The following is a 10,769-nucleotide window of genomic DNA, read 5'->3' on the forward strand; positions in this document are numbered from 1 at the left end:
CACACACACACACACACACACACACACACACACACACACACACACACACACACACACACACACACACGCAAAGAACACACACTTGTGGTTGTGCAAGTTCGAGAGCTCACAAGCTTCCTGTTAGAGGAGAGATAGTTTCACACATTTAAACCGCTAGTTCATGACCTTTTTTCTGTCTTTTAAAACAAAAAAATGTGCATTTTAGGGGTGTCCCTTCTGATATGATAGCGATATTTGATGGCTTTGTGTGGTCCTAAACAATTATTATTGTGAGACTCCTGAAAGGCCTCTCTAACATCACTGGCCCTATGTAAACATGCACAAAAAAAAAAAAAAAACTTCCTAAAGTAAGGTAAATGTTACCGTATTTTTCAGAATATAAGGCGCTACTTTTTTCCTATGCTTCAAACCTCGCGGCTCGTAAAACGGTGCGGCTAATTTGCGGATTTTTCTTCACAAACGGCCATAATGTTTTGTATTCAACAAATAGTTCCCATTGAACACAGACAAAATCACTGAATATGTGTGTTATTGTGTGGTGCTATAGCGCAATGTTTTGCTGCGGTTTGAACGTCGACAGTATTTCCTTCAGTTTAGTGCCTTGAACCGGAAGTACAAGTGCCGTTCCGTCGTCTGATCTTCCATAGCGTTTCTACTCGTATAAATTCCTTATTTGTCACGTCAAGCAGCGTTTGTAAGTTTTACAATACAACTAAAACAATTCATACTCACTAAACCGTCCCATGTATGATGTCTGTAGGAGTGTTTTCATGCATATTTGTACGTGCAATCGTGATGTCATGAAGCTAGAGTCGTTAGTATTAGCGAATATGCTACCACGTTTATGAGTGTCTGTGTTAGCATTATGAATTAGCAATGACATTCTTTTTGTATTGTTTCAGTTTTGTAAATTCACTAAAACGTCACAGAGGAATTGTTGAGTCTGAATAGTTGATTGGAGAGCTAACTTGCGCAGCTAGTGGGTCCATGACAATGACTTCTGTTTTGTTTGATCAGCCGTTTTACTGCCGTGTTACAGACCCCATTTGGAAACAATTAAGGTATGTGTGGATGATGATGCAATTGTTGATGACTGAAGTGTTGATACCAACCAAACCTAAACCCCCCCCCCTCCCATATCCCACACCCCGGATTGTAAATAATGTAAATAATTCAATGTATATACTCTGATGATTATCTTGTGTGATGACTGTATTATGATGATAGTATATATCTGTATCATGAATCAATTTAAGTGGACCCCGACTTAAACAAGTTGAAAATCGTATTCGGGTGTTACCATTTAGTGGTCAATTGTACGGAAGATGTACTTCACTGTGCAATCTACTAATAAAAGTTTCAATCAATCAATCAATGGAGGTTGCCCTCTTGTGGGTTCTTCTGACCCCAAAGATCTTCTCGTGAGCCCGGTAGTCTGGTGTAACAATGTTTTTATTGTGCACCCACGTGCCAGGTCAGCACTCTTTCCAGCAACTTTTCAGTCATTCGGCTGCTCTTTCTCTTGCGGCGTGGTCTCGGAAGCATGTGTGGCTCGTCTGGCTCAAACTCCAACTCCAACCACTGTGTCTCGGCCCGGCTGCTGCTAATAAGCATGGCAGTTGATTGGATGATCATCCCCAGCTGGGTAATCCAATCACCTGCCAGCTGTGCTTCGAGGCCGGACCTTACACCCCCGCCCTGCGGCAGGCCCGCAGACCACGCCCCCCTCCACAGTATGTAAATAACATTTACATAATATTTTCGTGCAAATAGTTCCTTTCACATCATATTTATCTGTGGCTTATAAAAATATGTTTTTCTTCTAACATCTTGTGTGTTCCGCCTTTATACCGGTGCGCTCTATAGTCCGGAAAAAATGGTAGCTTATTCAAGTGGGATTGTCATGAGTGGAGAATAATAATAATAATCATAATAAAACAGTAGATCAGTATTATTAGGGCATCTATTGGGGGTTAAGCATCCCCTGTCTTTAAAACCAGTGCATACTGGTGCGCTTTATAGCACAATACAGTAATTACCACTCTACTTCAACTTAAAGACAGCACAAGTCAATTACATATCGCAATAATAAATAATAGTTGGGTTTTTTTTATACCTGCCATTAGTTTCTGTGGCTGTGAGTAACTTCATTTGATCAAGCCTCTTTGGTCTTATGTATGTATGATTGGTGCAGGGTTAATAATAATAATAATATCGGCCAATACTTAAAGGAGCCATATGTAATCATTTCATGTCAAGTCATCATTAAATGGCCCCAGATATGTCAAAAGGCATTAATAAATCATGTTATTTTACAATACCTCTATAACTGATAACAATAGTTCATTTCAAAATTTGATTTACAGCCCCGAAACATTGTTATTGTTTTCATTTCGATGCCCCGCTCTCCACCGTTTTACCAATTAGAAAGTCAGTGAGTGTGTCACATCCAGGTTGCCAGTTACGCACCGCCACCTTTGTCTGGATACTGCCACTGGTAAAGTTACTAAACATGTCAAACCTTAGTCAATCCAAAAGTTAACATTCTCAACTTATTCATGACAAAGCCAGGAACAAAACCAGGATTTGTATCGGGCATGCCTTTGAAAGATGGAGACGATTGAAGGCGAAGAAGATTTTTTCATCTGACGCCAAACTTACTAATTTCCTCCTTGATAGGTAAGTCAGGCATTTACCTTTTCTTATTACTTGTAATAAATGGAAATGGACATTTGGTATGTAAACTATATTGTCCAATACAGTCTATGATGTAACAAAGATAGTATGTTCCTGCAACCAATGCTTAGTGTGATGATGCTTTGCTCCTAGTGTAATGCTTAGCATGCTAGCCCGGTCAATGGCACATCAACATATAGGCTAATGGGGGAAATATATGCCCGTATGTCGATGTGTCATCCAACTGACAGGACAAAATATATTTTGGACAAATAAAACCTATATGGATATGGGTAGTGTCAGTGCCTATTTCCTTCTCAATATGCTGATACGCTGAGGAAATGGGTTCAAACATTAGCACGGCTAATTGCGGTTTCTGGTACTGTATGTGCATCAGGTACATATGGGGTGCTATTTGCTTGGCACAATATAATGCATTACATGTAATGATTTTATACTTTGTGTATTGACATGCTAGTAGGCTATATGAGTTATGCGTAAGGTGGGTTGGCTCATAGAATCGCACTCTGCACTGAAAGATGGTGATGTGCGTACATGGAAGAGAATGCAGTGCGTCAGGTTGGATGCAACATGGGGTTATGCTGAACGAAATGTGGCGTTCATTTTATTCTTGGCCTTGGCTTGCCATCAAAGTAGACCTATGCCATATATAATATATTATATAATATTATATATTATTATTGGATGGTGGTCTGTGCGGTCAAACTAGACATTTTAGCAGTGTAATGCCAACAGTCTGTCCCGACTCCCGACTAAAATGTTGCTGTGTAACTTTACAATTACAATTGGCTATTGGACATCAGTAAAATGTGGCATAAATAAATAGTAAACCATCTAGCAAGAAGCATAAACAAGAGGAAACTACAGTGTAGTTCTCGCCATTTGAAGGTCCTTGGAGTAGGATTCGGCTGCGTATCTGGCAACCTCAGGGAGAGTAAGAGGGGACTACAGAATTTTGACCGTGATTGCAGTACCATTTCTGGCCACATTATTACATATGGCACCTTTAAGGCACCAATATCGGTATTGTATCGGACGGGAAATAGTTGTAAAGTGTGGTGTCCAAGTGCCAAGTACTGTACTGTACTAGCAAATAGTCTGTAAACTCATGACAGAGCACTAAGCTACGTCAGTCACTGGGTACTTTAAAGCATGAAAGTGTGTTCCAGAGAGAAACCCAACAAAGGGCGACCTCTTTCCGCTGACCTTCTACTAAAAAGGACTTGACATTTAAAGCAGATTTTTTGTTGTAGACGTCAATAGCAGCCAAGTTGTGTCAAATGTCCCCGGAAAAAACTTGTTATTAAGACTAATATTTGTTTTCACTTCCGGGTTGAGGTTTTGTACATTTAGTATAAACTAAAGAGGAAGACAAATGATGCTGCGGATCTAAATAACTGAAAAAGATTGGACACCTCTGACATATAACTGCCCTCAGTCCACTTCCTTTTAGTCACGGGATAGTTTGACTCAGACAGTCAAAAGTAAAGGGTCAACGACCCACAGCAGAGCAAACTAGAGTCATGTGCCGTAAATTCCCAGCTCTAAGCCGCTACTTTTTTCCTACACTTTAAACCCTGCAGCTAAAAAAATTGGTGCGTCTAATTTATAGATTTTTCTTTGCTGAGAGCCACAAAAACAACCAGTTGAAAAAAACATAAGCAAATACACTGAGGAGGTGTTTTATTGTTTGTGCTATGGCGCCATCTTTTGGACAAGTTCGCTCACTGCAGATGCTGTTCAGTCTACTAGCCATTCATAGCGTTTTTACGCTTATGGATTCTTCATTCATGACTCCAGGCAACGTTTTCAAGTTTTACAATATAACTAAAACTAGTCATACTTACTAAACCGTCCCGTGTGTGACGTCTGTACTGTAAATTCCCGACTATAAGCCGCCATTTTTTTCCTACGCTCTGAGCACTGCAGCTTATAAAACAGTGCGGCTAGTTTGTGGATTTTTCTACACTGACGGCCATAATGCAAATTGTTTTTATGAAACATGCAAATACACTAAAATGGTTAGTTATTGTTTGTGCTAAAGCTCCGTCTTTTGGACAAGTTCGCTCACTGCTGGTGCTGCTGAGTGAATGCCTACAGTGTTTCCTGCGGTTTAAAGCTTTGAACCGGAAGTACGAGTGCCATTCCATCTTCTAATTGTACATCGCTTTTCTACTCGTATGGATTCTTCATAGCAACGTTTGTAAGTTTTACAATATAACTAAAACAATTCTTATTTACTAAACTGTCCCATGTGTGATTTCTGAAGGAGTGTTTTCACGCATTTTTGTACGTGCTATTGTAGTGTTATGAAGCTAGCATCGTTAGCATTAGCTAATATGTTACCACGTTTACGTGTGTCTGTGTTAGTATTATTACCTTACAACGCCATTCTTTTTGTATTGTTTCAGTTTCACAAATTCCTCAGTAAGTTCACCAAAACGTCCCCGCGGAGTTATTGAGAATGTTTAGCTGATTGTAAAGCTAGCTTCCGCAGCTAGTGTGTCCATGACGATGACTTCTGTTTTGTTTGATCAGCCATTTTACTGCTGTGTTTCAGACAACAGTTTGGAAACAATTAAGGTATGTAAATAAACTTTTACAGAATCTTACTGTGCGAATATTCATTTTGCAACGTACTATATATAGCTGCAGCTTATAGTCCGGTGCGACAAATATAGTGAAAAAAATTGTTTTAGTGGGTGCGGTTTATATGCCGGTGCAGAGTTTGACACTAAGGAGACTCAAGTCACACTGGAAAGGTCCCAGAATGGTCTCTAAAAATCCAATAAACATCTTCGTATACACAGTTTTCATGTTAGCTTGATTAAAGTCCCCTGCCACGATGAAAACTCCTCCTATTCCTCAAGATGGCAGCGGCCTGCTCGGCTGCGGCTGCAGAGGCTCGTGGTAGTAATGGAACTTTTTGGGCAAATATATCTTTAAACTCGGTAAATTTCAAAGTTAACTTCCAGCGTAGTCACTCCATAGTAACATACGACCGCCAGACCATTTTAGATGTAAATAAATCAAACAGTTTTAGACCAAACAATGCGTATACCTGGACCTAATCGGTAGCATGGGAATACTACGCCGGCTACATCCAGCGGCCTGTGAAGCAGCGGAGCCAAGAATCAGCGAGGACCGCCCCATTTCCATCAATATGTGAATTTTGCAACCAGTGGTGGAAGCATGCTGGACATGGTGCACAGCAATATTAAGCACACATTCAAAGCTGCACCCCGACCTCACCTCGGCTACTCAGACCATCTCTCTGTAATGCTAATTCCTGCATACAAGCCCCTGCTGATCAGAAAGCAAGCTACAGTGAAGCAGGTGAGGACCTGGCCAGAGGGAGCAATGGAAGCATTACAAGATTGCTTCGAAAGCACACACTGGGACATGTTCAAGGCAGCCGCCACCGACAATCGTCACACATGTGTGGAGGAGTATGCAGAGTCTGTGTCCACATACATTCAGAAGTGCATGGAGGATGTTAGTGTGATCAAGAACATCCCCACACGGGCCAACGAGAAACCATAGATGAACAGTGAAGTACGTGCAATGCTGAAGGCTCGGAACAAGGCTTTTAAATCTGGCGACATGGTAGCACTTAAAACAGCCAGAGCTAACCTGAACCGTGCCATTAGGGTTGCAAAGCGTGCTCACAGTCAGAAAGTGCAGGACTTCTTCGAGAACCCCACGAACACTAGACAAATGTTCCCTGTGACAATAACATCAAGCTTCCTTAACGACCTAAACAACCACTTTGCAAGGTTTGAGGCACTTAACACAACTCCGGCGAGGAAATCCATCCCTCGCCCTGATGAACAGCCGCTCAACCTGGACACAGCGGATGTCCGGAAAACCCTGAGGAGAGTGAACCCCCGAAAAGCAGCGGGACCTGATGACATTCCGGGCAGGACGCTTAAGGGATGTGCAGACCACCTGGCTGGGGTTCTCACAGACATCTTCAACACCTTGCTGACCCAGGCTGTGGTACCATCATGTTTTAAGACGGCCACAATCATTCCAGTGCCTAAAAAACCCACAATCTCCTCCCTCAATGATTATCGCTCTGTGGCACTCACCTCCATCATAATGAAGTGCTTTGAGAGGCTGGTAAAGGAATACATTGTCTCCAGACTTCCCCCCACATTCGACCCATACCAATTTGCTTATCGCCCTAACCGCTCCACAGAAGACGCCATCTCCTCTGCACTCCACCTGAGCTTAGAACATCTGGAAGGAAAGGACACATACGTGCGGATATGGTTTCTGGACTTCAGCTCGGCGTTCAACACAGTCATCCCGCAGCACTTGGTGAGCAAACTGGCCCCCCTTGGATTCAGTACCCCCCTATGCAACTGGCTGCTTTACTTCCTCACAGACAGACCCCAGTCTGTGAGAGTGGGCAACAACACCTCCAGTGCCATCTCCCTGAGCACCGGCTCCCCCCAGGGCTGCATCCTGAGTCCGCTGCTGTTCACGTTGATGACCGATGACTGCTGCCCCAGGTCCACTACTAACCACATTGTGAAGTATGCGGACGACACGACAGTAGTGGGCCTCATCCGGGACAACAACGACATGGACTACAGGGAGGAGGTGAAACATCTGGTTGACTGGTGCAGAACCAACAACCTAGTCCTGAACGTCGACAAGACCAAGGAGATCATCGTCGACTTCAGAAAGCACCAGTCCAGCCACACTCCACTCTTCATCAACGGCATAGTGGTGGAGATGGTAAGCAGCACCAAGTTGCTGGGGTTGCAGATAACTGACAATATGACCTGGTCCTTACACAGCGGAGCTCTAGTAAAAAGAGCTCAGCAGCACATGCACTTTTTGTGTCGGATGAAATGAGCACAGCTCCCTCCCCCCATTCTCAGCACATTCTACAGAGGCACTATAGAGAGCCTGCTGACCAACTGCATCTCTGTCTGGACTGGAGCCTGCAGTGCCTCAGACTGGAAGTCTCTCCAGAGAGTGGTGAGGATGGCGGAAAAGATCATCAGGACTCCTCTTCCTCCTATCCAGGAGATCGCAAAAAGCGCTGCCTGACCAGGGCTCAGAAAATCTGCAGAGACTCCTTCCACCCCACCAAGGACTGTTTTCACTGCTGGTCTCTAGAAAAAGGTTCCGCAGCGTCCGTAACAGAACCTCTAGGTTCTGTAACAGCTTCTTCCCTCAGGCTGTAAGACTCTTGAACGCATCAAAATAATCCCCTCAATTCCCCCCCAAAATGGATTCACTCGCTGGAATATAAAGACAATATAACATACATCAATAAACGTGGATGCATATGCAAAAGTGCAATATATTTATCTGTACAGTAATCTATTTATTTATATCTGCACCTAATTGCTCTTTTATCCTGCACTACCATTAGCTAATGCAACGAAATGTTGTTCTTATCTGTACCGAGCTGGTAAAGAAGGCCAGTAACGTGGTGGGAGTGGATCTAGACTCTCTGGCGGTGGTGTCAGAGAGGAGAAGTCTAGCAAATCTCCTAGCCCAGGGGTCGGCAACCCGCGGCTCCGGAGCCGCATGCGGCTCTTTGATCACTCTGATGCGGCTCAGCTGCATACTTGGCGACCCCCCAATTTTCCCGGGGGAATTTTGGATTTCAGTGCCTCTCGCAGAATCACTCCCGAGATTAATATTCTCCGATTTTTACCCTTACAATAATAAGAAGGGCGTGCCATAGTGGAACAGTATTTAACACCTTCTACAACTTGTATTAACAGCGTGCCAGCCCAGCCTCTTGTTGTATGCATCTTCTGCTTGCACACGTACTGTAAGTGACAGCAAGGCATACTTGGTCAACAGCCACACAGGTTACACTGACGGTGGCCATATAAAACAACTTTAACACTCCTACTAATAATGCGCCACACTTTGAACCAAAACCAAACAAGAATGACAAACACATTTCGGGAGAACATCTGCAACTTAACACAACATAAACACAACAGAACAAATACCCAGAATCCCATGCAGCCCTGACTCTTCCGGGCTACATTATACACCCCCGCTACCACCAAACCCCGCCCCCACCCCAACCCTGCTCCCTCACACATCAACCCCCCTCCTCCCCCGCACGTGCGTCGGTTGAGGTGGGCGGGGTTTGGTAGCGGGGGTGTATAATGTAGCCCGGAAGAGATAGTGCTGCATGGGTTTCTGGGTATTTGTTCTGTTGTGTTTATGTTGTGTTACGGTGCAGATGTTCTCCCGAAATGTGTTTGTCATTCTTGTTTGGTGTGGGTTCACAGTGTGGCGCATTATTTGTAAGAGTGTTAAAGTTTTTTATACCGCCACCGTCAGTGTAACCTGTGTGGTTGTTGACCAAGTATGCCTTGCTGTCACTTGAGTAAGCAAGCACGCAGAAGCCCTACACAACGTGGTGCTGGGCTGGCATGCTGGTTGTAGTGGGCGCTAAATGATGTACCATCACGGCATGTTCGAGAGAATATTTGCCCTGAAATTCGTAGTCTGCCAGAAAAATCGGGAGGGTTGACAAACATTACGCTGTCAAGCGCCATTCATATAAAACTTGCGGGCCGCACTAACGTTCAATTTACATATTAAGGTGTGAGCCGCGTGTCTGAGACCATTGGTTTATACATAGCACAAAGCAAAAAAAAAACTTTGTATGCAGTGTTATTTCATTTTAAATTTCAAAAGATTTTTGTGGCTCCCATTGTTTTCTTTAATTTGTGAAACTGGTCAAAATGGCTCTTTGACTGGTAAAGGTTGCTGACCCCTGTCCTAGCCATTATGGACAACACCTCCCACCCACTACACTCGGACCTGGCGGAGAGAATGAGCACGTTCAGTGGAAGGCTCAGACTCCCAAAATGCAACACGGAACGACACAGGAGGTCCTTCATACCGACAGCCATCAGACTGTATAATGCATATGTTCCTTCTTGACTGCACTTAAATGTAGAATATATGTATAATATATTTATATTATTCACATGTGAATAATGCTCTATAGTATTTATTGTCTATTGTGAGCGAACTGTGCTGCTGAATTTCCCCCAGGGATCAATAAAGTACTTTCTATTCTATTCTATTCTATTCTAAAGTTCAAATTTGAATGACAATAAAAAGGAAGTCTAAATCTAAGTCTAAGCTAATGCAGGTGTAATATCTATTTTCTACTTATCACATTCTTTATTGTTATCTGCGTGTTCTCTTCTTTCTTTGCACTATCAAACTCTTTTATGAGGCGCCGTCGTCTCGTTTCCAGCTCCTATTGAAAATCACTGACCCGCGTCACGCGCCGTGGTTGGCACGGTTCTGCCCGCTGCTGCCAGTGGGTGACAGAAAGCCACACTTTGGATTAGGTCTGAATGACCCAATAGATCTTTCAGGCAGCCAAAGGCTTATAATTAGAAATAAAGTCCATTCTGTTGGGCAAAAAGAACACTGTGGGGAAATTGCGCCAGAGAAGGCCTTTCATGCCTCCGTCCAAAAAAAGGCATGATGCAACAACCATCTTGAACATTACAGCGCATGCAAATCCCAACACACACACACGTTGTTACATGAGTGCTGACACCATGGTCATTGAACATAACACATGGATAAAACACCGTTATGCAACAAAAGATGCGTGTTGGGAGAACTGTACACATGCATAACGCCCTCAAATCCAATACACACAGGGCCTGATCTACTGAGATCCAAATACTGTGCGCTAAAAAAGCGTGTGCAAACCATGAACTAGCGGGTGTGTTGCGTGTGATCTACTAAGACTGAGTGTGCAATTGACAAGTGGTGCAGACCGCCTTATTTAAGTGAGGTTTTTGCGTGCACTTCACGGGGCTTTCACCATTTGATCGAGTTTCGCTATGCTTTCAAACATGCAGCAAACATGGACCACTTTTTATGGGCATTTTAGAAGCAGTCTTGCAGTGCACCATTTTTTTTTTGCATTCTTGGGATAGACTGCGGCACAAATGTGAAGAAGATAAATGCAATAAAACAGCATATAAAAATTATACCATAAATTCCAGACTTTTATCCGCTACTTTTTTTCTATAAAATTAAACCAGCAAAGA

The 10,769-nt window shown here is 43.3% G+C and overlaps 1 protein-coding gene across 3 annotated transcripts in view; it reads right to left on the reverse strand.

The window, feature by feature from the left end:
* The window catches only part of LOC133615207 (serine/threonine-protein kinase N1-like), a 135,898-nt gene that overhangs the window by 63,687 nt on the left and 61,442 nt on the right, over positions 1 to 10,769 (reverse strand). The gene's annotated exons all lie outside the window — the stretch shown is intronic.

Source organism: Nerophis lumbriciformis, linkage group LG22, assembly GCF_033978685.3.
Source record: "Nerophis lumbriciformis linkage group LG22, RoL_Nlum_v2.1, whole genome shotgun sequence".
In the NCBI taxonomy this organism is placed as follows: domain Eukaryota; kingdom Metazoa; phylum Chordata; class Actinopteri; order Syngnathiformes; family Syngnathidae; genus Nerophis; species Nerophis lumbriciformis.